At 35.0% G+C, this 24436-nt stretch overlaps 1 protein-coding gene across 2 annotated transcripts in view; it reads right to left on the bottom strand.

Moving 5' to 3' along the window:
* Window positions 1-24436, bottom strand: part of ERBB4 (erb-b2 receptor tyrosine kinase 4) — a 987764-nt gene that overhangs the window by 793729 nt on the left and 169599 nt on the right. The gene's annotated exons all lie outside the window — the stretch shown is intronic.

Below are 24436 nucleotides of genomic sequence, written 5' to 3'. Positions count from 1 at the left end.
TTGTTTTTTTTGTTTTTTTCATCATGTAAGTTTTGCCAGGCTATTTCTCTCTGGAGGCTGACACTTCTGGTCTTCTTACCTACAACAGTATAGAACACAGAAGGGAAAAGCTGAAGCAAAAGATCCTCACAGCTTTGCTACTTGATGGCATTTCGCCACACGTCACGGCTAAGAAAAGCCAAGGAAACAAATTCTTGTAATTCCTCAGTGTTCTCTTTGCATCAGGGTCATGGGATTATAGACATTTAAGATTCATCTAAATTCAATAATTCTAACCATAACATCACTGTGTTCTCTGTCACCTCCAACACCTCAGGTGTTGAACTCACTACCACTCTAGGAAGCTTATTTTATGGGATGTTAATAATAATGCAATAATTAATAACATAATAATTAATAAGTCTATTGCTAGAAACTTCTTCCTCTTTTAGGGTCAAAAATCAGCTACTTGTAATAATTTCTACCTGTTATTTTCACTTTTGCTTAGCCAAACAAAATAGGTCTATTTCATTTTTTCATACATCAGAGCCTTCAAATGATTAATAATAACAAACCAAGAGCCTCCCCACGCTTCAGGTACCTCCATATTAAACATTCTCAGGCCCTTCAATTCACCTTACTTTGGATTCATTTGTTCCAGTTTGTTTGCTTATTTTTCTTATCACTGTCATTGTCATTTTTGTGTTTGTTTTCCTTTTTGCTTTGTGGTTAAACTTGTTTGTTTTAAGACATGTACTTACCCAGCTTTCTCAAAATTCCCAAGCAAGTTTAAAATGCAACCTTTCTGAATGATATCTCTGTAGTAATCCCAAGCACGTAAACCCATGTAGAGATTGAATCTAGCTATAACAGAATATATAACATGGCCAATGGTAAAACCATTTTGCATAAGTGGCATATTTCTTGTCACAAGAAGCTGTGGATTTTAAATTTGAAGCATGAAAATACATTTTATCCAATATTTTCAGTTTATAATTGAGAAGACTGAAGCTCAAATGCCTGTAATTTATTGCTCAAGTAATATGCTTCCTGTTTTCTTCCAAAGATTGATTTCTGAGTCAATAAACATTAAGTTGGTATTTAGCTCTTTATGTAAACAGTGCCAGTCCTTTTCTCAAGCCTCAACATTCAACACACACTTGTCTACAGGAGCACTGAAGAACAACATTACCATGATAAATTCACTTGGAATTGCAAAGTGAGAGGCCATGAACACCATATCCTCTCATCTTCTCAAGATCTGTTTAGGAATTCCAGCACCTCAATGTCCACTTATACAGGTGCATTGAGATTTTCCTTCAATACAGCCACAAAGCAGTTGTTTCTGCATCCTAAGAATTCAGGTGAGCTGGTCTGAGCGAGTGAAAGTGATGGAGATGTACACTAAGGTGAGGGGGACACTTAAGGATTAATATTCAGCTGTGTGGGATGCAGAAAGGCTGATATCTCCTGATGGGGTAAATCTGCCTGGCAGATTTCCCAGTCACACATTCCTTTCTTTCTTTTGTCTTTCTTTCTTCTTCTTTTTTTCTTGTGACTGTCAGGAATTAGCCTGCCAAATTCCTTACCTACTGTCTCAGGGGAATAAAATGCAGTTTCAAGTTCAGACTCCCCTCCCCCACCCTCCTTAGTAATAGTGAACAAATAAGAAATAGGGCAATTAGAAAAAATATAATCCTCCAGCCCTTCACCACTCTTGTTCTTAAAGCTGTACAGGCAAGAAAAAAGTGAAATAATTTTTAACAGTATGAGTTTGCACTAAAACACTAAAGGAAAATGTGTCTACATACCAGTGGAAAACAAAATTTAGGCCACCACATCCTGAGTCCCACCAGCTTGAGGGGAGGAAAAGGTAAGTCTCTAAGTGTAGGAGTGAGGATTTAAAAAAAAAAGTTTGAGGGTTCTAACAAGGAAACAATCACTGGGATACAGAAAACCAGGACTAAAGACAAGGAAAGAAGTCATCCTCTTTCTTAGGCTTTACTTTTTTTCTCTTCAACCTTTAGCCAGCCCTGGTGGGGAGGGTCCTTTTTAGTCACAAGTGGATGTTGTTTACCTGCCCTGTAGAATATCCTGTGCTAATGTGGGAATCAAATAAAATGACTACCAAAAAGTGATGTGAAATTTGCACAGTATGGTGCCACTATATTATTATTATTATTATTACTACTACTATTATTATTATTTTATTTTGTTATTAACTCCAAAATCTTGCTCAGTAACAAAACAAAATAAAATTTAGAATTCATTTTGATCTTTTGTATTTGCATTTTTATTTGTTTAAACCTAGGTAGGAAAAGCAGCAATGAACTCTGTTACCAGAAATTATATCAAAAACTCCCATTGTAGAAATTTAATATGAGATCGTTAGAATATAGTATAGACTGACATGGTAATGTAGGTGCTACTACAAATGTGTGCTTTTTTATTCATACTATACATGTGCCACTTTATCACAATGCTTTAAGTTTTATGTTTTATCATTGTATAATTTAACATATTAAGGCCTTATGTTTAAAGTAGTTAAAGAGCACATAAGTTAATTAACAGATTAATCGAGGGGCTACAGCTTCACTAAGGTAATAAAGTCAAGCGAATGCTGACCAAATAAATCTGTTTCTATAGGAGTTGACAAGACCTTCACATAATCAGAATCTAATGAAACTGAAGGTACTGAACTGCTTATAGGATAGAATTTGAAATAAAAAGAACAACAAAACCTGTGTTCTTGCCAACAACTGGGCTTAATTTTCAGAATCTTTCAAGCAAAATAAGGCATTAGAAATACCTCTGGAATTATTCAGAGTGAGCTAGATTTCTTAGTGGCATCATTTATGGAATACCAACCAAGAAATTCATTCTTCATCATTTCTCCAAAGTGCTAACAATCAGTTGACTTTGCATGTCTTATAAAAATAGATACAAATATGGAGCTCTGCCTTCTTGTGGTTGACAGTTGAAAAAGAACTGTCTAATGAATAGGGAATAATGCAATATTTTTGTATGATGCTCATTTATAGGGGCCACAGGATGGACCCAACATATATGGTCCTCCTTTCCACGTAGGAGTCATTATCTAATTAATAACTCTGAGCTTTGGAACTTGAGTCCTTATACATATATGTGAAGTACTAGAATATAGCCATAAAATTATAGCTAGTCTTTTGTGATGAGGCAGGAACTGAAGAATGGACTGGTTTAGAATCTGACAGAACTAACTCAGGGTCTAGACTTGTGATTTGGGGCAAATAACCTCACCAATCTGAGTTCCTTTCTCCTTATATGCCTAACAGGGATAGTAGATTCTTACATGGTGTTAATGTGAGGATTACTTGTGGCAACAAAGGAAAAGCATTTGGCATAATTTCAGTGACCTAATAGATACTCAATAAACTATCTTCCTCTTAAAATCCAGACCTCCTAATAAACCGAAAAGAAAAACACACATAGAAAAACACCATCACACACACAATTTTAAAAACATCTTTTTAAGTGATTATTAAGTGTCTTCTAGAATATTAATCTTCAACTAACTCAACAGCTCTTTTAATGCACACACATTTTAGAACTCATATCACATTCACTGCATGCCAGTTAACCATCAGGGAAGAGTTTATTAGATGAAAATAAGTCTGTTGTAAAAGATTTCCTTGCAATTACTTCACTGCCATTATCCTGGACACACGCTTATGGAGCTTTTCAAATTAATATGCTTAGATTACTGAGCAAGTAATCAAGCGGTAGAATTCTATGAGGAACTCAATTACTAAAGAAAATGATTACTCAAGCATTTGAGAAATCGGGGCTACATCTAATTTTGAATAGTGGATCATTATTGACATTACGGAAGCATTCAGAGCAAACACTTGGACATGTAGCACCAGAATAGGGTATCACTTTATATACATATGGTAAACAGAACGAGCCGCTTGCTAACATCTCTGTTAAATGTCATTCTGCCTAGCTGAAAAAAGAAATAATACCAATCTTGAAATCAGTCCTTTAAAAAAAAATAGGGAGCTGATTGCTTGAGTGAATAAAAAATTGGATTGTTAACTCACATTTAAAATAAACAATTCTAATTTTTCTGCTCGAGACAGAATAATCCTTTGCAGCCTGCAAATACTCATTCAATGAACACAAATGTAAGAATTGCTTTCCACATACTACCATAGTAGAAACTACTTAAATACTTTTGTTATTACATTTTCATCATTCCACCACCGAAAGGTCCTCTTTTGACTGAATATGTATCATCCATGTTCCATGTTTTCACTCATTTAATAATTTTTAATCATAATTTTTTCTCCAAATTAGCCATCATCCTAACTGAACCCAGTTGCTTTTAATGAAAATTATTTTTCTAATTCTTATTTTTATCTAAGATAAAGCAAAGTCTAATTTACAAATTTTGCTATAGTGTCTTTTAAAAACCATCTACATTAGGAAAGATGGTATAGGAAATAGGTTGAGATTATGTTATTTTTCTTTCTCTGCTCTCTACTAGGCAAGCAGTAAAGAAAAATCATTTAATAGTGAGTAATAATTCCTAATAAACCCCGCAGTCATCAGCTGTGTGGTCTTGGGGACATCAAGTCACCTCTCAAAGTGCAATAATATAGCATGATGATGATGTTGGTAATGCTAGCCTACCAGAAACAGCATTAGCACAAAATAAGGCAGTATTTATAAGGTAACATTATTGCAAGAGTTCTCATGATCATCCTGAGCTTCACTTTTTAGTCATGTACCACATCAAAAATATACTGAAAGATTTTCTTGTTTTCTCCAGAAAAGTGAATATATGCACAGATTTTTTTTAATGTCAATAAAACTTCAGGAAACCATTGCCATTCTGAGGCCTATTCATTGACTGCCCTGTTTAAGATCCCCATTGCCATAGAAGTCATTGGTTGCCCTGTCAGGAGCCACCCCCTCACATAACTCACACCTTACTTCTACCTGCATCACAAAATCCTGAAATGTTCAAGAACCCATCAGCCATTTGAACTTCAGAATGACCTAAGCCAATAAGTTTGACACTCTTCAGTAAATTAGTGAATAGTGACTTTTTTCCTCTCCTGGTGGACATGAAAAAGGAAGCATGGCTCCCATAGCAGCTTTTGGCAGCTGTCTCATGACCACAAGGATAACCAGACCTAAGAGGAAGCCAACACTGTGAATGGCAGATAAAATTGTTAAGCCTGCAGGAAAATAGCCTGCGGTGTTCTGAACTTCTTGTTATATAAAATAATACATTTTCTTTACACATCCTTGAAGTCTCATTTCAAATACCATTTGCTTGGTGACGATGTCTCAGACTAAACCAAGCAGGAGTAGCATCACAAGCATCACATCCTCACCCTCAAAACATCTAGTACATGGAGAGCTTTATTACTAAACTCAATCATAGTGATTAACATCAGTTCTATAGCAAATACTAATGAACAGCTTAAGGGCTGAGGGTTATTTTAATTTCTTTGCTTGCTTCAGTGTATTATTGCATTCACAGAACATGCCTGCCATGTAATAGGAATTTTACATATTTTTTGGTGAATTAATGCACTCCAGAATAAAACTAATTTTAAAATATATGAATGAAAAAAAGTTACGTAGCTCCTACTTAGTTTTCTGAATCCTGTAACTAGAATTTTAGTATTAACTCTACTTCCTTGCTATGAGAACATTAGTGAAGAATTCTTCATTAAATAACAATAGAAAATAATGTTTATATCAGGTTTTCTAAAGTAACACTGTTTATTTGTATGTAGAGGGATAAAGAATATTGCATTAATTTTAACAAAATTCTGGAAGATGATCTTTGACAATTTCAGGGGCTGTCCAATCTTTAACATTCAGTCATGGCTCAGGAATTCTTTTTCGTTCTGAAGTTCTAGTATAACATTTACCCCTAAATATACACAGGTCATAATTGTACAGTTGAATGAATAAACATAGTGAGCACACTCATGTAACCATTACCCAATCTAAAAAGCAAAATTGTACTCACACCACAAAAGCCCATTTTAGGTCCCAACTTTTAGAATAATGTAATAATAACATCTGCAGTCCTTAGACCAATGTATTTCCAAAATTACTGAAAGCAAGTTATGAATAATTAATGAATATATATTTCATGTTAAAAACTTTATTTTGGAAGGAGACATATTAATCATTTTTATTATTTTATTTTATTTTATTTATGTATAGTTGATTTACAATGTTGTCAGCTTCTGGTGTATAGCAAAGCAATTCAGTTATATACATTATATATATATAAAATAAATATTTTTTTCAGATTCTTTTCCACTATAGGTTATTACAAGATATTAAACATAGTTCCTTCTGCTGTATAAGAGGACCTTGTTTATCTATTTTATATACAGTTAGCTTCTATCTACTAATCCCAAACTCCTAATTTATACTTGCCCCTCTTTCCCTTTTTGTAAGTCTATGTTTGTCTTCTATGTCTATGAGTCTGTCTCTGTTTTGTAAATAAGCTCATTTGCATAATTTTTTAGATTCCACATATAACTGATATCATACGATATTTGTCTTTCTCTGTCTGACTTACTTCATTTGGTATGATAATCTCTAGGTCCATCCATGTTGCTGCAAATGGCAGTATTTTATTCTTTTTATGGCTGGGTAATATTCCGTATCTTTGTCCATTCATCTGTCAGTGGACATTTAGGCTGCTTCCATGTCTTGGCTATCATAAATAGTGCTGCTATGAAAATTGGGGTGCATGTATCTTTTCAAATTATAGTTTTCTCTGGATATATGTCCAAGAGTGGGATTGCTGGATCATATGGTAACTCTATTTTTAGTTTTTTAAGGAACCTCCGTACTGTTCTCCATAGTGGCTGTACCAATTTACATCCCCACCAATAGTATAGGAGAGTTTCCTTTTCTCTACACCCTCTCCAGCATTTATTATTTGTAGAATTTTTATGTCAATCATTCTTAATGTATGTTCTCCAGTTTAAACCCTTAGAGTCCTTAAACTCTAGTAATTTTGGGGAGAGTAAATGAATCTAAAGATAGTCCATAAAAAGAGATTTGTAGATTTAAATCTGGAAAACAATCTCAAAAGGACTATATTTAAATTTTGTCACTGGTCTATTTGTCTTGTTCATTCTCTATAGTTGAATTCTCTCTCTGAAAAGTGAAAAAGAAAAAAAAAACTTTTCCATTTAAAGGGATAAAACTGAAGGAAATGAGAAACATAACACTAAAAAAGAGATTAAATCCTTCAGAAACTGGTTAATTGATTGCCTGACAATTATAACAGAAATACTTTAAATCTGAAACCCATCAATCCCTGACGCTTTTGTTTTTAGACTTAATTAGAATAGAATAAAACAAATGTATTCTTGTTTAGCTAGAACTTTGGGGAAATGTGTAGGAAGTTGTAGGCAATAAAGTACCAGCTGCTTCTTTGTTGCTATGTTTATCAAAGAGTTAGGAGCAAATGTGTTTTCATAATTTATCCTTCCTGTGTATTAACGTTCTATGACTAGCTGCTTTGGAGAGGTTGTAAGCAAAAGCCATGCTACCAAAACTGAGTTAAAACGCAGCACTGAGATAGAGGTGTGAAATGCAGTAGTACCACTAACTAAAAGCACACTCTTTTTTGGGAAATAGATATTGACAAACACTTACAAGAAATATTTTTTCCAATCATTTTCCAAATAAAATTATTTGTGTACGATCTTATCAGCCTAATTATTTGGCAACAAAGTCATGCTGGATGATGAGTTCTGTCTGTATTTTTTTACACAAGGTGACAAACAAGGATCTCCTACAGGCCCTTGAGGAGAACAGAAGAAACGGAGGCCCAAACAGACTTTAAAGACTAATGTCTTATGGGTTTTACCAATATATAATCCAGGGACTATGGACCCCATATAGGATGCTTTTAGTAGCCAAAGTAGTTGTTTGTATGCATTTTTAAGACAAATACTGGTGAAGAAATATGCCTACTAAATATTACAGATCAAAAAAACAAAAGTTTACATAATACTGTAATTCTTACTGTTAAGTCATATTTGTCATCCTGCATTTATTTGTACTAAGATCACTGATATATCGACTCACAAACATAGAATACAGACTTGTGGTTGCCTGAAGGAAGGCGGCAGGCAGAGATAAACTGGGAGTTTGAGATTTGCAGATACTGACTGGTTTACAAAAAATGAAAAAGTTTATACTATATAGCACAGGGAAATATATTCAACATCTTGTAGTAGCTCACAGTGAAAAAGAATATGAAAATGAATATATGTATATTCATATATGACTGAAGAATTGTGCTGTGCACCAGAACTTGACACAAGTGTGTAAACTGACTATACATCAAAAAAAAAAAAAGATCACTGGTATATTTATCTTACAAATAAAAGCAAAAGGAGGGTCCTAAAGTCCTTTGTCTTCAAGCGTATACAATAAGTTTCATAACACACCTCAAAAATATGTTCATTGGATATAGTAATTTAAATAATTTTTTTTCTCCTGGCCAAATTTTTGATGAATGTCTTACAATGATTAAGTGATTAGGCTCCTTAGCCTAAAAAAAAAAAAAGTATTTCCATATGGTGTCATAAAAACTCTGTAAAATATTCTTGCATCACCAAAGGAGACAGGATGTCTGAGATTACAATGACTTTTATATTTGGGGATCTCTGAAGAATGATGTTTTACATGACCAAAGACATCCTTAGACCTATTCCAGAGCCCTTCATGTCCATCTGATGTTTGATCTTCACCCTCTCCCAAAGTTGCTTGCAGAATTCCTCAAGACACAGATGTATTTGTTCTTTCATCTATCCACTCAGTGTTTATTAAGAAACTACTATGTTTAAGACTTGCATTTGCAATCCAAAAGGAGTGTGGAGGTGTGTGTGTGTGTGTGTATTAGGAAGTGTGTGGCTAAGAAGACAGAAGAATTTACAGGTTTAAAAATTCCTAAAGAGAGGAACGAGGGAATTCTAATAGCTACAATTTAAATAAGTTCCTAATAAGTCCCATGCTAAATAATACAACTATTCATTGAGGTGTTAATAGCTTTGGTATTTTCGAATAGAAAAGCAGAGATTAAGCAATTTGCTCATGGGTACACAGTTTCTCATCTATAAACAGTAATGTCACCTGATTCAAGGAGTTTCAGATAAAATTAAATGAGTTAATATATGTAAAGCATAGTGCCAGATAAATTGGTAAGCACTCATTAAATAACGACTACTACTATTGTTAATACCATGCAGGGCACTACTATGAGTACTTTGGGTATTTAATTTGACCTTCACAATAGCCTAGTGTGGTAGATAGCACAATTCCCTTTTTACAGATGAGTAAACTATGAATTAGAACAGTTAAACAGATTTCCCAATGGCACATACTAGTATGTGCTGACAGTGGAATTTGAATGGAGACAATCCAAGGTTCATGCTCTTAAAAACTTAGTCATAGACTCAGAAACTAAAGAGACTCTTGGAGAACAAGGCAGAGTCTAACAGGAAAATAACCCAGACCCAGTGTTCAAGATAGCCCCAAATTCACAGGTTTTGTTTAATAGTCTCCTGGTCTTGAACTCCCTAGGATTCCGAAACCAGATCAAAGTCACATCATCAGTTCTACAAAAGCAGAAAATAGTTAAACGGCTTTAGGAGTAGAAAGAGGGAGTGTCTCAGCTGAGCATAAAGGATCTATTTAAGGAAAATATCCTAAAATTCCCCTATAAGTTTTTTTTGGGGGGGGGTGTTCTAAACGTGGACTGTGTTAATTCCACACAACTCAGTAAGTTTACTAAAAATCATTGTATTGTACACTTAATATGAGTAGATTTTATGGGATGTTAAAAAAGCTGTTATTTTTAAAAAATGTTAAGCAAACTAATAAAAGGCATAGATACTATGTTTCTGCTCTAATCATCCCTGAATCCCTGAGTTGGGCCTAATGAATTAGTATTGTCAACTAAATCCATAAAAGTTTTTCCACTGCTGTATAGCAAAGGACCCTAAACTTACCGTCTTAAAATAGCAACTTAAAAAATGAATATCACAATTATGTGGAAGAAAAATATGAGTAGCTCTCAACTGGGCAATGCTTGTCTTTCTCTAGTCATTGAGGAAACTCAGCATTACTCATCTGGTGGATGAGTTGGTCTGGTGGGTCCAGAATGGTTTCAGTCACACGTCTGGAACCTGCGATTAGATGGTTCAAAGAATGAGTGCCAACAAGGGGCACCAACAGGTGACCTTTCCAGGCACATTAGCACTGTCACAAGAGGATGGCCTCAAAATAGTCAAACCTCTAACATGGTGGCTCAGAGCTCTTAGTGAGTGCAGTGGAAGCTGCATCAGTTTTAGAGCACACAGCCTTCAGAGTCAAACACTACCACTTGTTTATACTCTGTTAGGGAAGTCATAATCTTCCGAGATTCAAGAGGAGAGAAATGAGGCTTCACCTATTGTTGGTGAATAATGAGGTCACAATGTGGAGTACCATGTGAGACTGGAGATATTGTTATTGTCACCATTTGAAAATACAATATGTTGTCATAATAGTTTACAATAACAATCATCATTAATAAAGGTTTCAGAAAAGTCTATTAATTCTTTAAAACTTAACATGTCTGAAACTTTGAGGATAGCACACATGTAAACTAGGAGGCATTTGGGAGGCTCATGGTGATATTCCCAAACGCCTCTAGAAATCCATGAAAGAAACTTGCTTCCTGGAAAAACCCTGACTTTCAGGCATGATTATCACTTAATTTCCCTTGTGCTTCCTTTTACTAAAATCATTTTATTTACATAAGAAATTAGTTTAATTTCTTTTTAGTTTGAGATTTAACATGGTAGCTAAATATAGCTGTGAACCTCTCCTTATAAAACATTTAATGCTGACTATGGCCGTTTTTATTCATGCATTTCCTAGACTGAACATGACTTTGATGACTTTTGCCCCAAATAACCAATTTTTACACAGTCACAAATGCATTACCTTTATCCTATTTTACTAAGCATCTTAGAGCATGTGACAGAAACACATTATACTAAAAACTGGTTTAATTTAAAACCCCTTTGGTTTCCTATATAGCAACCTCCAAAATTTCAACCTAGAAATATTTCCAAAAAGAGAATTAGATGAAGGAAATGAAAAAAAAAGGGGGGGGGGACCAAACAATTAAAAAAGGAACAGAAAAAGTAGGTTTGAAAACTCTGATTTGGCCACTAACAACCATTATGTGACTTCCACAAGTCATGCAGGGCCTCTTGGATTCACTACTTATGTGCCAAAGGAGAGGCTGTGCTTGGTCTATGTTGCTTTCACTGCTGTTAGTGATAGCAGTATGACTTAAGCAGTGAAAAATACTTCCAGACAAAATATGTTGAAACTAAACATACTAGATTGGAGTTATTCTGATTGAAAAGCGGACTGGTTCTCTGGAGATCGACCCACTCAGCCTCCCCTAATCACCAGCTCCTTTGCTCCTTACCCCTACGCAACCTACATTTAGGAAAAGAAAGAACCACCATGGAGTGCTATCTCTAAAACTAACGTTGATCCACTGTATTAGGTAGTCTCTAAAGGCTCCTCCTTGAAGAGCAAATATTCCCAGGAACTAGAAGAGTATCTACTGGGCAAATTTTTATACAATAAATGTGATTACCCTAATGGTAGGACCATGGGTAGGACATGAATATACATGTATATTCATAAATATGCCCATAACATTTAATCAATACACGAATCCATGCATTTGATTTTGCATGTGAATATATAATTTTAAGTATGTAACAAAAACAACTACTATCTACTGAAAGCCTATCTAATGAAGTATTAAGGTTATCCACCAGCTCAAAGCAATCGTCAAATAGCTGCTAGTTCCTTTTGTTTCACATGAGGAAACAGGCTTGTGAAGGTTTAGCAGCTTGAATGGGGTCAACAGCTAGAAAAGAGTAGACACAAGATTTGAATGCAGAATAACCTTAAGCCAATGTATATGTTTTTTTTTTTTTCTCCGTAATACTGAAATAGCACCCATTGTATCGGTAGGTTTCCCATCCTTGTAAGTGGTACTCCAAGGAGCAAGCGGCTTAGGGCTTTCTCCTGAAGACTGGGTTGGGGTTTGCTCCCTGACACTTAGCTGCGATGGTGTCAAAACTGAGGATCAAGTGCCTCATATTCCAAGGAAATGATGCATCGGGTACTGTTTGGAGAAAGCAGGAATATAAAAGAGGTTAAGCCTAAGGCTTTCATCTTGCCCCACTCTCTCTTCCTTTTTTCCTCCTGATCTGATGAAAACCCCAATGATTAGAAAATATATGTGAGGGAAGTGATATACATATTTATACCGAATCACTAAGTGTCTTTGGGTAAGAGCTATCTCTAGCTATAACCAATAGTAGACCTGCACACAGGAATGTGTGTGTGTGTTATGTGTGTGTATGTATTCTTCTCCACCTAGTCGAGAAAGAACAAGAATCCTTGTATTCCTCGTTTTGTAGGATCCTATAGACGTCTGCTTGTATGTTTTTTGTGTCAATGATCTAGGCTTTCCATCTCTTTAACCTATGAGAATATTTAGTTAAAGCAGGAAATGACCTTGTATATCACCCAGTTCAACAATTTCATTGACTCAACCACAGTCACACAACTAGTTAGTATGTGGGCTGAACCTAGAATTTCTCAACGCTGGCATCCTCCAGTTAAGGGAATCTTGCAAACCAAGATTGTACACACACAAACATGAACATGTTGTAGTAGAAAATTTTAAAGTAAGTAAGCGACTTAGAGAAAACCTATTCCTACTCCTTTATTTTTTAGATTACAAAAGTGGTGCCCAGAGAGATAGAAAAAAATGTAATCTTTTAAAGTAAATAACAGATCCCAATCTAGAGTCTCTTTCCATTATACAGTGTGGTTAGACATAATTTTATTAAACTGAATCAAATTAGTGTGTACAACTGATGAGAACTTAACCCTCTCAAAGAAATATAATTATTTTACCAAGAGAAAAGGCAGGTTTTTAATTACATACGTACATGAGAGTTCAGAGAAAAGTGTGACTTGAAGTGGAATTTGGGGTTTATATCAATCTTTTTTTAAATTGAAGTACAGTCAGTTACAATGTGCCAATTTCTGATTTACAGCACAATGTCCCAGTCATGTATATACATACATATATTCATTTTCATGTTCTTTTTCATTAAATGTTACTACAGGATATTGAATGTAGCTCCCTGTGCTAGTAAACAATTTTATAGTTACCAGGGGAAAGGCAGTAGGAAGGGATAAATTCGGATGTCTGAGATTTACAAATATTAGCCACTATATATAAAAATAGATAGACTTTTAAATATAACTCTCCTTTTGTGATATATAAACTTGTTGAGGACAGGAATTAATGTTTCACATACTTTTGCCATTTCTGCATAGTGATTTACCTGTAGAGTTAGTGCTAAATAAGCATTTATTTAACTAATAACAGATTAAACTTAATGACATTAATGCAATATTTAAGCCCCACAAGTGATTCTCTATTTTGTTAAAGAACAGCTCCAGAAGACCCACCCAATCATGCATCTATTGCCTCAGGTTACCCGTATATAAATTAGGATTAAACTAACTGTGGAGTTTTTGAGACAAATTAACTCATAAGTGTGGGCATAATTTGTCTCTTTAGAAGAGACTATTTAAATTGTTCTGAAAATACGCCTCTATAAGCCTAAAGGCGAAAATCATGCCACTACTCTGCCTCTACTCTTTCAAACCAAATACAGATTATTCTAAATTGATCTTATCTGCCCTATTTTTTCTCTATATTAGTTAATATCTTTAATGCCCTCATTATTATTTTATTATTCTTAGACCCTTTCTAACATTTCTGGCACTATTCCTGTGATCCACACAGGAAAGGATGAAAAAAATTCAATTTTTTTTTCTGGGTTGGAACTTAAACGGTCTCCTCAGTTCCAAAGACTGGTGATCTTTTTGATCTTGACACTTAGGGGAGTAATTCAGAGTTCTAAAAAATGGTGGATAAAAAGGGGTCTATTTGGGTTTCTTTGTGGTAAGGTCCAAAAGAAAATTTGAGTTTCCTCTGCCAAAAATCACTGGAGCTACGTAAACCACTGAAAGGCAGATGGTGATTTTCTTTCCTTCCCAGGGATTCTGCAACTAAAGAGGAGGAGGACATAAGTCTAGAAAGAAATGGATATAGAATGGGGTACTAATCAGCATGCGATCATGACTCCAGTTTCCTTAGATCAAGAAATGTTAATGATCCCTAGAGATGATTTCTGTTAGGTGGTTAAAATGCAGACTGCACATGTGTACACTTACACTTAATTAAATTTGGTACATCACTGTAAAGTATAATCAAAATTCACTCATTCATTCAACAAATAATTATTAAGTGTCTACCATGCACCAGGCTATCCCCTGGGAAAACTGTGTTAAGATGTGTTCTGACTGCAAGATTTTGGAGTACCAGCAAATGGTCCTATTCATTTCTTAATTCAGTCTGAAATTCCTGAATCCCAATCCTTCAGTAATAGTTCCACAATTTGTTCATGTAACAGCATAATCCGGGTCGTGTTAAAAATATATGTTGCTTCCCAGGCCCACCCACACCCCTGCTGAACCAGAATCCCAGCTTCAGGGGCTTGGGAGTCAGTAGGTGTTTTCATTGCTGATGTTTTTAACTACTTCCGTCATTTCAATGCAGTTTATTTGTGGATCAGAGTTTTGGAACCACTGATCCTAGATGCACAATCTTTATCCCTAAAAAACCTACCCTTGGCTAATTCAGCTAAGGCACCTATTACATAAACCCACTACAGTTACTGTTTCAAAGGGACCATTCCTGTTCAGACACTGGTACTGCCACGCCTATTAAGACTGCAAGCACACTGGATTGGATACTTGGGGGGAATGCTTCCTTGTTATACTTGTATTTTTTTAGATATTTACTTATTTATTTATTGAAATATAATGGACTTAAATATTATATTATTGTCAAGTGTGCAACATATAATCCAATATTTTTATACATCACAAGATGATTACTCCAAGTCTAGTTACCTCCTATCACCATACAAAGTTAGTACAATATCAGTAACTATTTTCCCTGTGCTGTACATTACATCCCCATGACTCACTTGTTTTATAACTAGAAATCTGTACCTCTTAATCCCTTCCCCCTGTTTTGCCCATGCCCTACTTCCAAACCCTCTGGCAATCAACAGTTTGTTCCCCTTAAATAATATAATACTCACTTAAAATTATACCCTCTCCCATCTATAACTTTTAAAAACTTCAAAAATATGGCTACCTGCAGAACTGCACACATAGCAAGGCTCATGAATGATTTAACTTTTTCAGATTCTCCCAATAAATTGATGGTAAACCTAGCTAGATTCCAATTCATTTACTATTTACCACTCTTAATTCTCTCTCCCTCTCTTTCCCTCATATTTTGCTTGACTTACTGAATTACTACTTACCCTTCAAGACCCAGGTTACTTACAGGAAATTTCTCTTCATACCCTTTCAATGTAATCACATTGAATAATAATAATTCAATAATATCTGAAATTTTATTCACTGACATATTCTCAGAGCAAGGGCAGAGCCTGGCACAAAGTAGGTGTCCAATAATTCTTTGTTGAATAAGTAAATAAATCAATGACTGAGCAAATAAATAAATAAATCTCATCATTTCTGTTCCTATAGTACCAAGGTACTATTAGTTAAAATGTACGTGTTGGTCATTTAGCAATGGCTAATAGTAGTTAATATAACATTTGTTTCAACACTTGTCATTGTGCATTATAATTATTTGTTTCCATGACTGGCTCAAACTATGTCTTGTTTATCTAAGTCTCAATCTCAGTGCATGGCATATGGTAGACATTCAATAAATGTTACTTGAATGAATGGATAAATAGAACAAGCTACCTCTCTAGATTCATATTTAATTTATTATAAGTCTGATACCAATAAATTTAGATTATTTAGACATGATTCAGATACAGCAATTTAAATGCTCATTTTAATTCATGACAACGTTATCTATTGGTTGAGAAAACACAAATTCCAAAGATGTATTATAAATACATCTGGGGACCATCATTCATTCAGTGCTCATATTTCATAATCATGAAGTAAACAGTTCCTGAATAGATCACTTTATCAAGGTTTATATTTGGATAAGTTCTTATGCAAAAATACCTTAAAGAAAATCTTTCTTTTTTAATTTAAATTATTGCTTACAAGTTTTAGCATTACATGTCTGAGTCCTGAATAAGAGCCATTCAATAAGACAAAGAATCTAAATATTGTCTGTAGTGATGGTTCTGCCTCTGTAACTTTTTTAAACTATCAATTATTATCAATGGAGTAGGAGGTTATGTCTAAATTGTAAAAGTTCTAAAATTGGATAAAGAGGAACTACTTGAAGGGCTTCAAAATAAGGTCTGGAGTAATTTAAAATTCATGCTATATAAGATTAAGATTATCTTTCACATGATAACATTGATACTTTTTTATAAATACAGTTGACCCTTGAACAATATGGGTTTGAGCTGCATGGGTCTACTTACACTACAGTACTACACCATCTGCAGTTGGTTTAATCTGTGAATGTGGAACCCCAGATACAAAGGAATCATGAATACAGAGGACAAACTCTTAAATTATACTCGGATTTTTTTTACTGTGGTGCCCCTACCCACCTGCATTGTTCAAGGGTCAACTGCAATACATTTTGGAACAAATTCTCAATTTTACTCACGCAATTAGTATGTGAGTTAAGAACAAATAGAGTCATAGGTACATCACTGATACGTACTTTTCTAACCTATAATAGTCATCTTAACATGTTATGCCATACTCCATAAGCATTTGCTCCATGAAAAGTGAACAAACTACGCAGTGTTTCCCAAACATAAAGCCCCACAGAATCCCTAAGTAACCTAAGTAAGCATTTAGGAAGTTGGGGAAAGTATCGGGAGGCACTAATGTTCCACAGGATACTCCACAGGGAAATGCTCATCGAAACTGCTGAATAATTAACATGATTTTGAAAATCATGTTAAATCTATGTTTTTTTTGATGTTTTGCTTAGTTGGTTTTCACTGTGATTTTGGCATATCCGTGACCTCTTTTCCAACAGTTTCCATTTAATTGAAGAGTTGATTAGATTTCCGATTTATAATATTGATATAATCTTTCTGCCTTCTTTTCATTAAGATATGATGTGGCCATTACAGATTGAAGACAATCTTATACATATACCATTTCCCTTCAGATCTAAGGGAATCTATTGCCTTGATTTTTTTATTTCACCTTTTCTTTTATGAGTTATATATTTTTCTTTCAGGAACAAAACTCTGCCAATGATCTCTTGAAAGCTCATAGACACAAAATACACTCTCAACCAATATTGGCTTGTAGACATTTGATGTCAATGATGCAATTTGGCTTACTACCTTAAAAAGTCACTTATGACACAGATATATATTTCTTTTTTACTTTGATAGCCCACAATCACAGACAAAAGTTCAGTCTACCATGAGGGCACCAAACTGCTCTGAACTACCTGAACTGTCAGTGAGATATTTTGGCTTTTGTAAAAGATGTTCTTGTCAGTATTCTGAACCACAGCAAAACTGGAAAAAAGTGCTGTTTTTTGAATAATAACATTTTAGTAAACTCATTCTAACTCTCCACATTCCACTGAGATTAGGCTTCCCAAATTCAAGCAAAATTTCCATCCCAGGAACTTCCATCAGGTCAGACACTTTTGCTGGTAGAGCAGTGCTTTTCCCCAACTTTAAGGCACCTGTGAATGACTTGATCTTATTAAAAGATAGATTCCGACTAAGTAGGCCTGAGGTGGGGCCTGAGATTCTGCATTTCTCATAAGTCAGTACTGCTGACTGTGAATCACCTTTTGAATAGCAAGGTTGCATCGGGTCACTGTTGATATGGAAATAAATTACTCAGTTTCTTTGGAAGGTACTGCCTAACATCCAGCTTATAACTTACACATTGTGAGTATACTCATTCCCCTTTCCCTCAACATATCTGTATAAAGATTTCTATTTTAAGAGTCAAAGCTGATCCAATGCTCTCAGAAGAACTACAAATAGCTTGGGTTATTCTTTTTTTCCATTTGGGTTGCCATCTCGCCCCCCAAGGCATCCTTCCTTTTATATCATTTGTTAAAGACTTCTGTACAATAGTATACGGCAAACCAATACACCCTGTTCTTGATCTATCATACCCTTTCTGTTTTACTCAGGACATAATGGCCCGTTTTATAAAATATAATGCAAAGTTTATTAAAATCACTCAGGAATAATGAGGACAGCTTTCGGATTCTTTAAGTTTACGTATTTATTTGTAATTTATATTCAATCAATCCACCTTCACAAGATTTTAGTTGGCATCTGTTTTTTTTTCCAAACTGCTGGCCCTTCTCTCATTTCTATTACACTAAAACTCTTATGCTTTAGTGTAAATAAAATCACCAGGAAGATATTTAAAATGCTAATTCCATGCCTATGCTCAGAGAGTCTCATTTGTAGGTCTGGCTTGAGGCCTGAGAAATCCACATTTCAGCAAATACCTCTTGCAAGTGCACCAACAAGTTTGAGAAATGCTGCCCTAGGAGCAATCCTGACCAAAGTTCCAACTTCAGTCCCCCCTTGCTGCTCAAGGGCCTGATATTGTTCAGTACTGGAACTTTTGCCCTATTCCAAAGGCTCTGTTTTCAAATATACTCCGAATTCACAATTACTCCCTTTGTTTGAGTCACTGTTCTCACAAGCTGCCTGGTTTCACCATTCCTTCTTGGACAAAGGAACTTCACTCATAGGTCTTCTCCAGGGACTGCAGTTTATCTTTCAAACCAGGCACTTTTGAGAGTAATCAGGAGCACTACTAATAATTATATCAGGACAGCTGACGTAAACTGGAACTGTCCAGAACTGACTTTATGTCACACTGATCCTGAATCCCAAATCAGGGAACTCTTTAACCACACTTCAGACTGGCAGCAGATTGCTGTCTACTTCTAGCATCTCCATCCCTGTACTATTCTCTGGTGGAAAACTCCCACAGCACTTCATGTCAGACCTCCTGAAGTCACCGCTCTCCTTTACTGCTGTCATTATCACACCCTTCAGATACTCTGTTATCCAGCAGACCTGATACAGTTTACAGTGTGTGGAACTGAGTCTGTCTCCTGAAATCCAGCCCCACTGTGGCAGCAAGTCTATTCCCAAATCCTCCCACTGGCTGCAAGTTCAGTGGAAGATGAAGAACTACATTTACATAAAAGACACCTCAAATCAAAGTGGCTGTTTTAATTTATCATCCATATTTGAACAATCAACATCTTTAAACTCTCATTATGAGGAAAAATAATAGTTAAATAATATAACAATATTTCATCAAATGAATATTTTATACATTACATGATTTTTCTCTTAATGTTTCCAAGTGTGAAATAACATGTAATTCAGAGAAAAGAAAGAAGCACCAGGATACATGACACTTCTCTACGCATACCCATACAACTCACAGACAGGTATAAAATCAAGCAACTGGGCTTTCATGTAGGCATTGCACCAACACTGACTCATGTCCCTCTTTCTAGGTATTGATTTATCTCATCAATAATGGAAGGGCATTCAGAAATACAATTCTTTTCAATTTTAAAAGGATTAAAGTACATTTAAATGGATGTTCCATGTTCATATGTAGAAACTGAGGACAACTCATATAATATGAAATTAATTATGCAAAACATGAAGGAAAACAGATTCATACATTCTAAAGACTACTTCATCCTCCTGCCCATTATATCCAACTGGAATTTTTAAAGGCAATTAAGATGGAAATATCACCTTCCAGAAATGTTTGTCTAGTGCATTAGATTAAAAGAAAGCAATAAACTAAGTAGAAAGTTTTAAAATGTAGTATAGTATTAGTAAATCATATACTCCAGGCTAACCTTACATGTATGTGTTGTTTTTATAAATTAACTAGAACTGGTTTAACCCTAGGGTCAGATTCAAATGGTGTACACCAGCAATCAGATTACAACTTGATGCAAATTTTGTCTCATTAAAAAAGTCACACACTGCTCCACTTCATTAGCAAAATAACTGTGTACCTGGCCAAGGTCAGAAGATTTTCCTTCTATTGCTTTCACTGGAGGAATTCAGTTTTTATTTTTTTAAATGCAGTTAAACTGTGGGAAAGATTACCTATTTATTTTCATTTGAGGAAACAGCAAACGTGTAAAAATCTCAGAGGTTTTGTGCTTATTTTATAAAATTTTTTTGTTTAAAAAAAGAAATCATATAGAAGTCTGCTTGTTTTACATTTTGAGAGAGGATATATTACACTATCAGTCTAATCCAAAAATTCTCATTCTATAACTCCCAGGGAAGAAAAAGAAAGGTGTTAGTACCAAACTAGTTGTAATTCCCATAACATAGCTATGATACGATTTTTTAAGTGTGTTTAAATTGTGTTCAAACACACAGAGTATGATAAATGAGGTCCTATTAGAAATGAGAGAAATACGGTGCTTTTAGGTCTTCGAGACACATCAGCACTTTAAGGATCTTGATTCGAATTCATATTCTAATATTCTCTGGCCTCAAGATATTTTCAGTCATTTCTTTCTTCTAGAGTTAAACCCAATGATTTTAATATATATTTTTTGTCTATTAAATGCTTCTAGAATTTTTCTAGGTGAACATTTATTTTATATATTCTACCTCAGTTAATATTTATAGATTTAACTTACATCACAGATTTAACTTAGAAGGGTTTATCAAGACCTTACAAATATATAGAGAGAGCTCTTTGCTTCATTTAGGAGATAAATCACTGCTTAACTATTATACTAACAAACGTGTTACTTAATGAAATGTTTAGTTTTATTTTGAATCTTTAAAAATGGCTTTTCCCAAAAAGAACAAACAGCTGATGAGAAATATGAAACAGAAATATTTGGGGTCTTTACAATAAAAACTAATATTTGCTAAGGAACTTTGAAATGAGCATACAAAATATTGAATATCATATAAAAATAGAAAATTACTGTACAAGGCATGTCTTTGCTGTCCTAGGATACTGTCCTAAGTACTGTCTTAGAAGTGAAATTGACCTTAAACAGGTTTCTTTTAGCAATCTGAAATTGTTAGTAACTAACAATTTTGAAACTATTCTAGAAATGTCTTAAATTTTTATTAAGTTGTATTATTTGCATACATATAACATATAAGGTACTTTCAAATTTTCAATTTTTTAGCTGCCCTTTACTTTTATTTACAATTTAAAAAGATTAGATTACTTATAGTTTCATAACCAAATTTCACTCCCTTTGTCATTCTTCCATGTGTGCTTTCTTCACTGATTATAATAGGTACTGGTTTTTCAAGAGTAAGAGGCAGCTCACATGACGCAGGTATAGACTGCCTATTTGGCTAAATAACAAACTCTTCTTGACCAAACTTGAGTTAGACTCCTCCAAGCCCTCTTCGCTAGGGCCCAACCAGTCCTCAGCCAGTTTAGTCCAATTTCGTCAAGAATCCTGCTGAGTCAGTTTAGCAAAGATTCGTTCACCCTTGATGCCCAATACCCTGGACATCTGATCAAATTTTTCATCTCTCACTTTCAGCATCTTAACACCCTGGCCTGCCTTCATCTTACTCAGTAGATCTAGCAAGAATTCCTCCAACCTTGATGCTTTCTCTTAAGGCTCACCCTGCTCCAGGGTTATAAATCTCCACTTGTCCTTACTGTATTCAGAGTTGAGTCTGATCTCTATCCCCAAATGCCAAGCGCCCACTGCAGTACCCCTCTCTCTGGAGTAAATCATTCTTTAATGTCTTTAGCAAGTGTCATGAAGTATTTCTTTTAACAGAAAGACCCAACAAATGTCCCATAAAAATAGTAAAAATAATCTTGTCTTTATCTAGTTACCTGAAATTACACTGCAGGAGAGCATGAGTAAATAGAGAAATAAAACTGGTCAGAGGCTATCCTCATTCCCGTAAGTTTGGTCTATGAGTTTACCATGAGCTTCAGAAAAACCAGCAGAGAACTGCCTAGCAAAGAAACCAGCAGGAAATGGACAATCTACAAAGTGCTATGAATCTTCTATGAACTGCAATTATAGAATTACTATTAAATAGCCAAGACTACTTTTTAGAGAGAATACACTGAAAGCATAGAAAACTAAAGGAACTTGATTGAAGGCTTCTGAGAAAGTTAATCAGTGAAACCAGAGTATTCTACTGCCCAGAGGAACTGAGAATGGGAGATGAAGAGATTCTGGAATCAGGAATGGGCAGGTTAATATCTGACAGGGTACATGACTTCTGCTCTGCCAGAATCTATAGAGTTTAAGCTGAAGCCCTTTCCCTCCTGTGAACTTGGGGGTGGTCCCTATAATGCATTCCTGTCCTATGTAACACCAATAGCACTAAAAATGCTCAGAGCCTGTGCACAGAGAAAGAGCAGAAACAGTCACACAAATGGAGTCCACTCTTCGGGTAACCAGCAGCAACTGCAGGCATGTATTAGAAAGCACATTAAAGTAGAACAAATCTATTTATGACTCAGCATTGGTATGTATTTGCTTAAAATTAGAGCAGGGAGAACTAGAGCCACTTGAATAAAACTGTAATTCAAACTTAGATATATGGACTTTGGAAAATTACAGAGAGATGTAAAATCCTCTGCAAGTGATGGACTAAAACCAGGAGGGAAAAATAAAGGTCTTTCTCCATCAAACCAATATATAAAAGTTAGGACTAACAATGACAAGTGGTTCCACAGGTGCAGAAGCTGGTCAATGTGAAAAGATGACCTGCAAAAAAAAAAACAGCAGGGGTACACTTTCATAGAAAATTGAGATAATAGCAATACCTGTTTCTTCGAGTTACTTTAGGAAATAGTGATGATATTGACTACCCACTACATACTAGATTGTTACTGCGAGTCCAGTAAGGAGCAGATGCCAGAACTTCACCAGACATGTAAGAGATCTCTTAGGGTAAATGCCTGAGGGAAAACAGTGTGTGAGACCATACCTGGCAGAGAGAGGGAAGGAAGGACAGCTGGGCAGAAGAATATTAGACTGCTGTGCAGTGGAAGTTTCACAAGGCCAATTGTAAGTCTTCAACCCAAAGTTGCATGAAATAGGAGTCCTATGTCCCTCGCAAATGTCTGGATTAGTACCCATACCATGCTCAGTCATTTGCTGGAAGCTGTCATGGGAAGTGTAGCTTCAGCATTTTAGAATTCAGGAGTGGCCAAGGTTAAAGCCCTGACAGGGAAACTTTGATGGTTGCCACATAGATATTGCATGAAGAAATTAATAAGCATTACCTGCTATGATCATTTTTTAAAATTATCTTTGTGGTATAAATGTATAGTCTTTAAACTCTGTATACTGACCTCAACTTTACATACAGCATATTATAAATGAACATTTAATGTTACCAATTTGTGGAACATCCTAACAGCTGGCAGTCTGCTTTCTAGAACATCATCATGTTTTTTCTGAGGATCAGAAAATGCATAAATTTTGAGTATTTTAAATGAAGAGGTTTTTTTAATTGAAAAGATGCCTGAAGTTTAGGGAGACCACCTGTCATTATTCAACCAGAATGGCTTCCTTTTTATCTGTTTTATGTGTTGAATATACAGGTATAGTCTCGAGAAAGGATTCTGTGTCTAACAAAAGTCTAAAAACTATTGCTTTTATTGCTTCTTGTCTATTCTATGAGAGTTATTGGGGAAGTGTTTTAAATGTTCATGCTCATTTTAGTAATAAGAATCATGAGTCACATTAACTTGATAAAAGGCAACACAAAGATGCTGGAAGTCCTGAATCTTTAGCCTCACATTCATGAAAACAAAGCCATATCTCTGGGTTTTCAATTATGAAGGGGAAATTAATGCCCGAACAGTACTTATTCCTGCCTGATGGTCCCAGACATTATTGTAATAAGCAGTATGCTCCATTTTTTAAAAGATCATTAAACTTCCCATCTCTTTTATGTTATGAATAGATATATTGTAGTTCCTAAACAATGACTCCCCATTATACAACATTGAAGTTTTATAAACATATTTTAAAAATACTACTCTTCTTATTCATACTCAGCTTCTAATCTATGAATAAAGAAGACCCAAACTTTCTCATCTTCTATTTATGGGCTCTCTTTTATTTATAACTAGTGGAATTATTCCATTAATCTTTAACCCATGAATTTCTGTGTTTTTTTTTCTACTTGTTAAGTAACTCTCAATTCAAATTATCAACAATAAATCCTACAGTACCAACCTGAAATTATGCTTTTAACAATTTTATAGATTACATTTTTCATTTCAT

This window comes from Vicugna pacos, chromosome 5 (assembly GCF_048564905.1).
Source record: "Vicugna pacos chromosome 5, VicPac4, whole genome shotgun sequence".
In the NCBI taxonomy this organism is placed as follows: domain Eukaryota; kingdom Metazoa; phylum Chordata; class Mammalia; order Artiodactyla; family Camelidae; genus Vicugna; species Vicugna pacos.
Note: the sequence above shows the minus strand (reverse complement) of the source record. Positions and strands in the feature narration are given on the sequence as shown.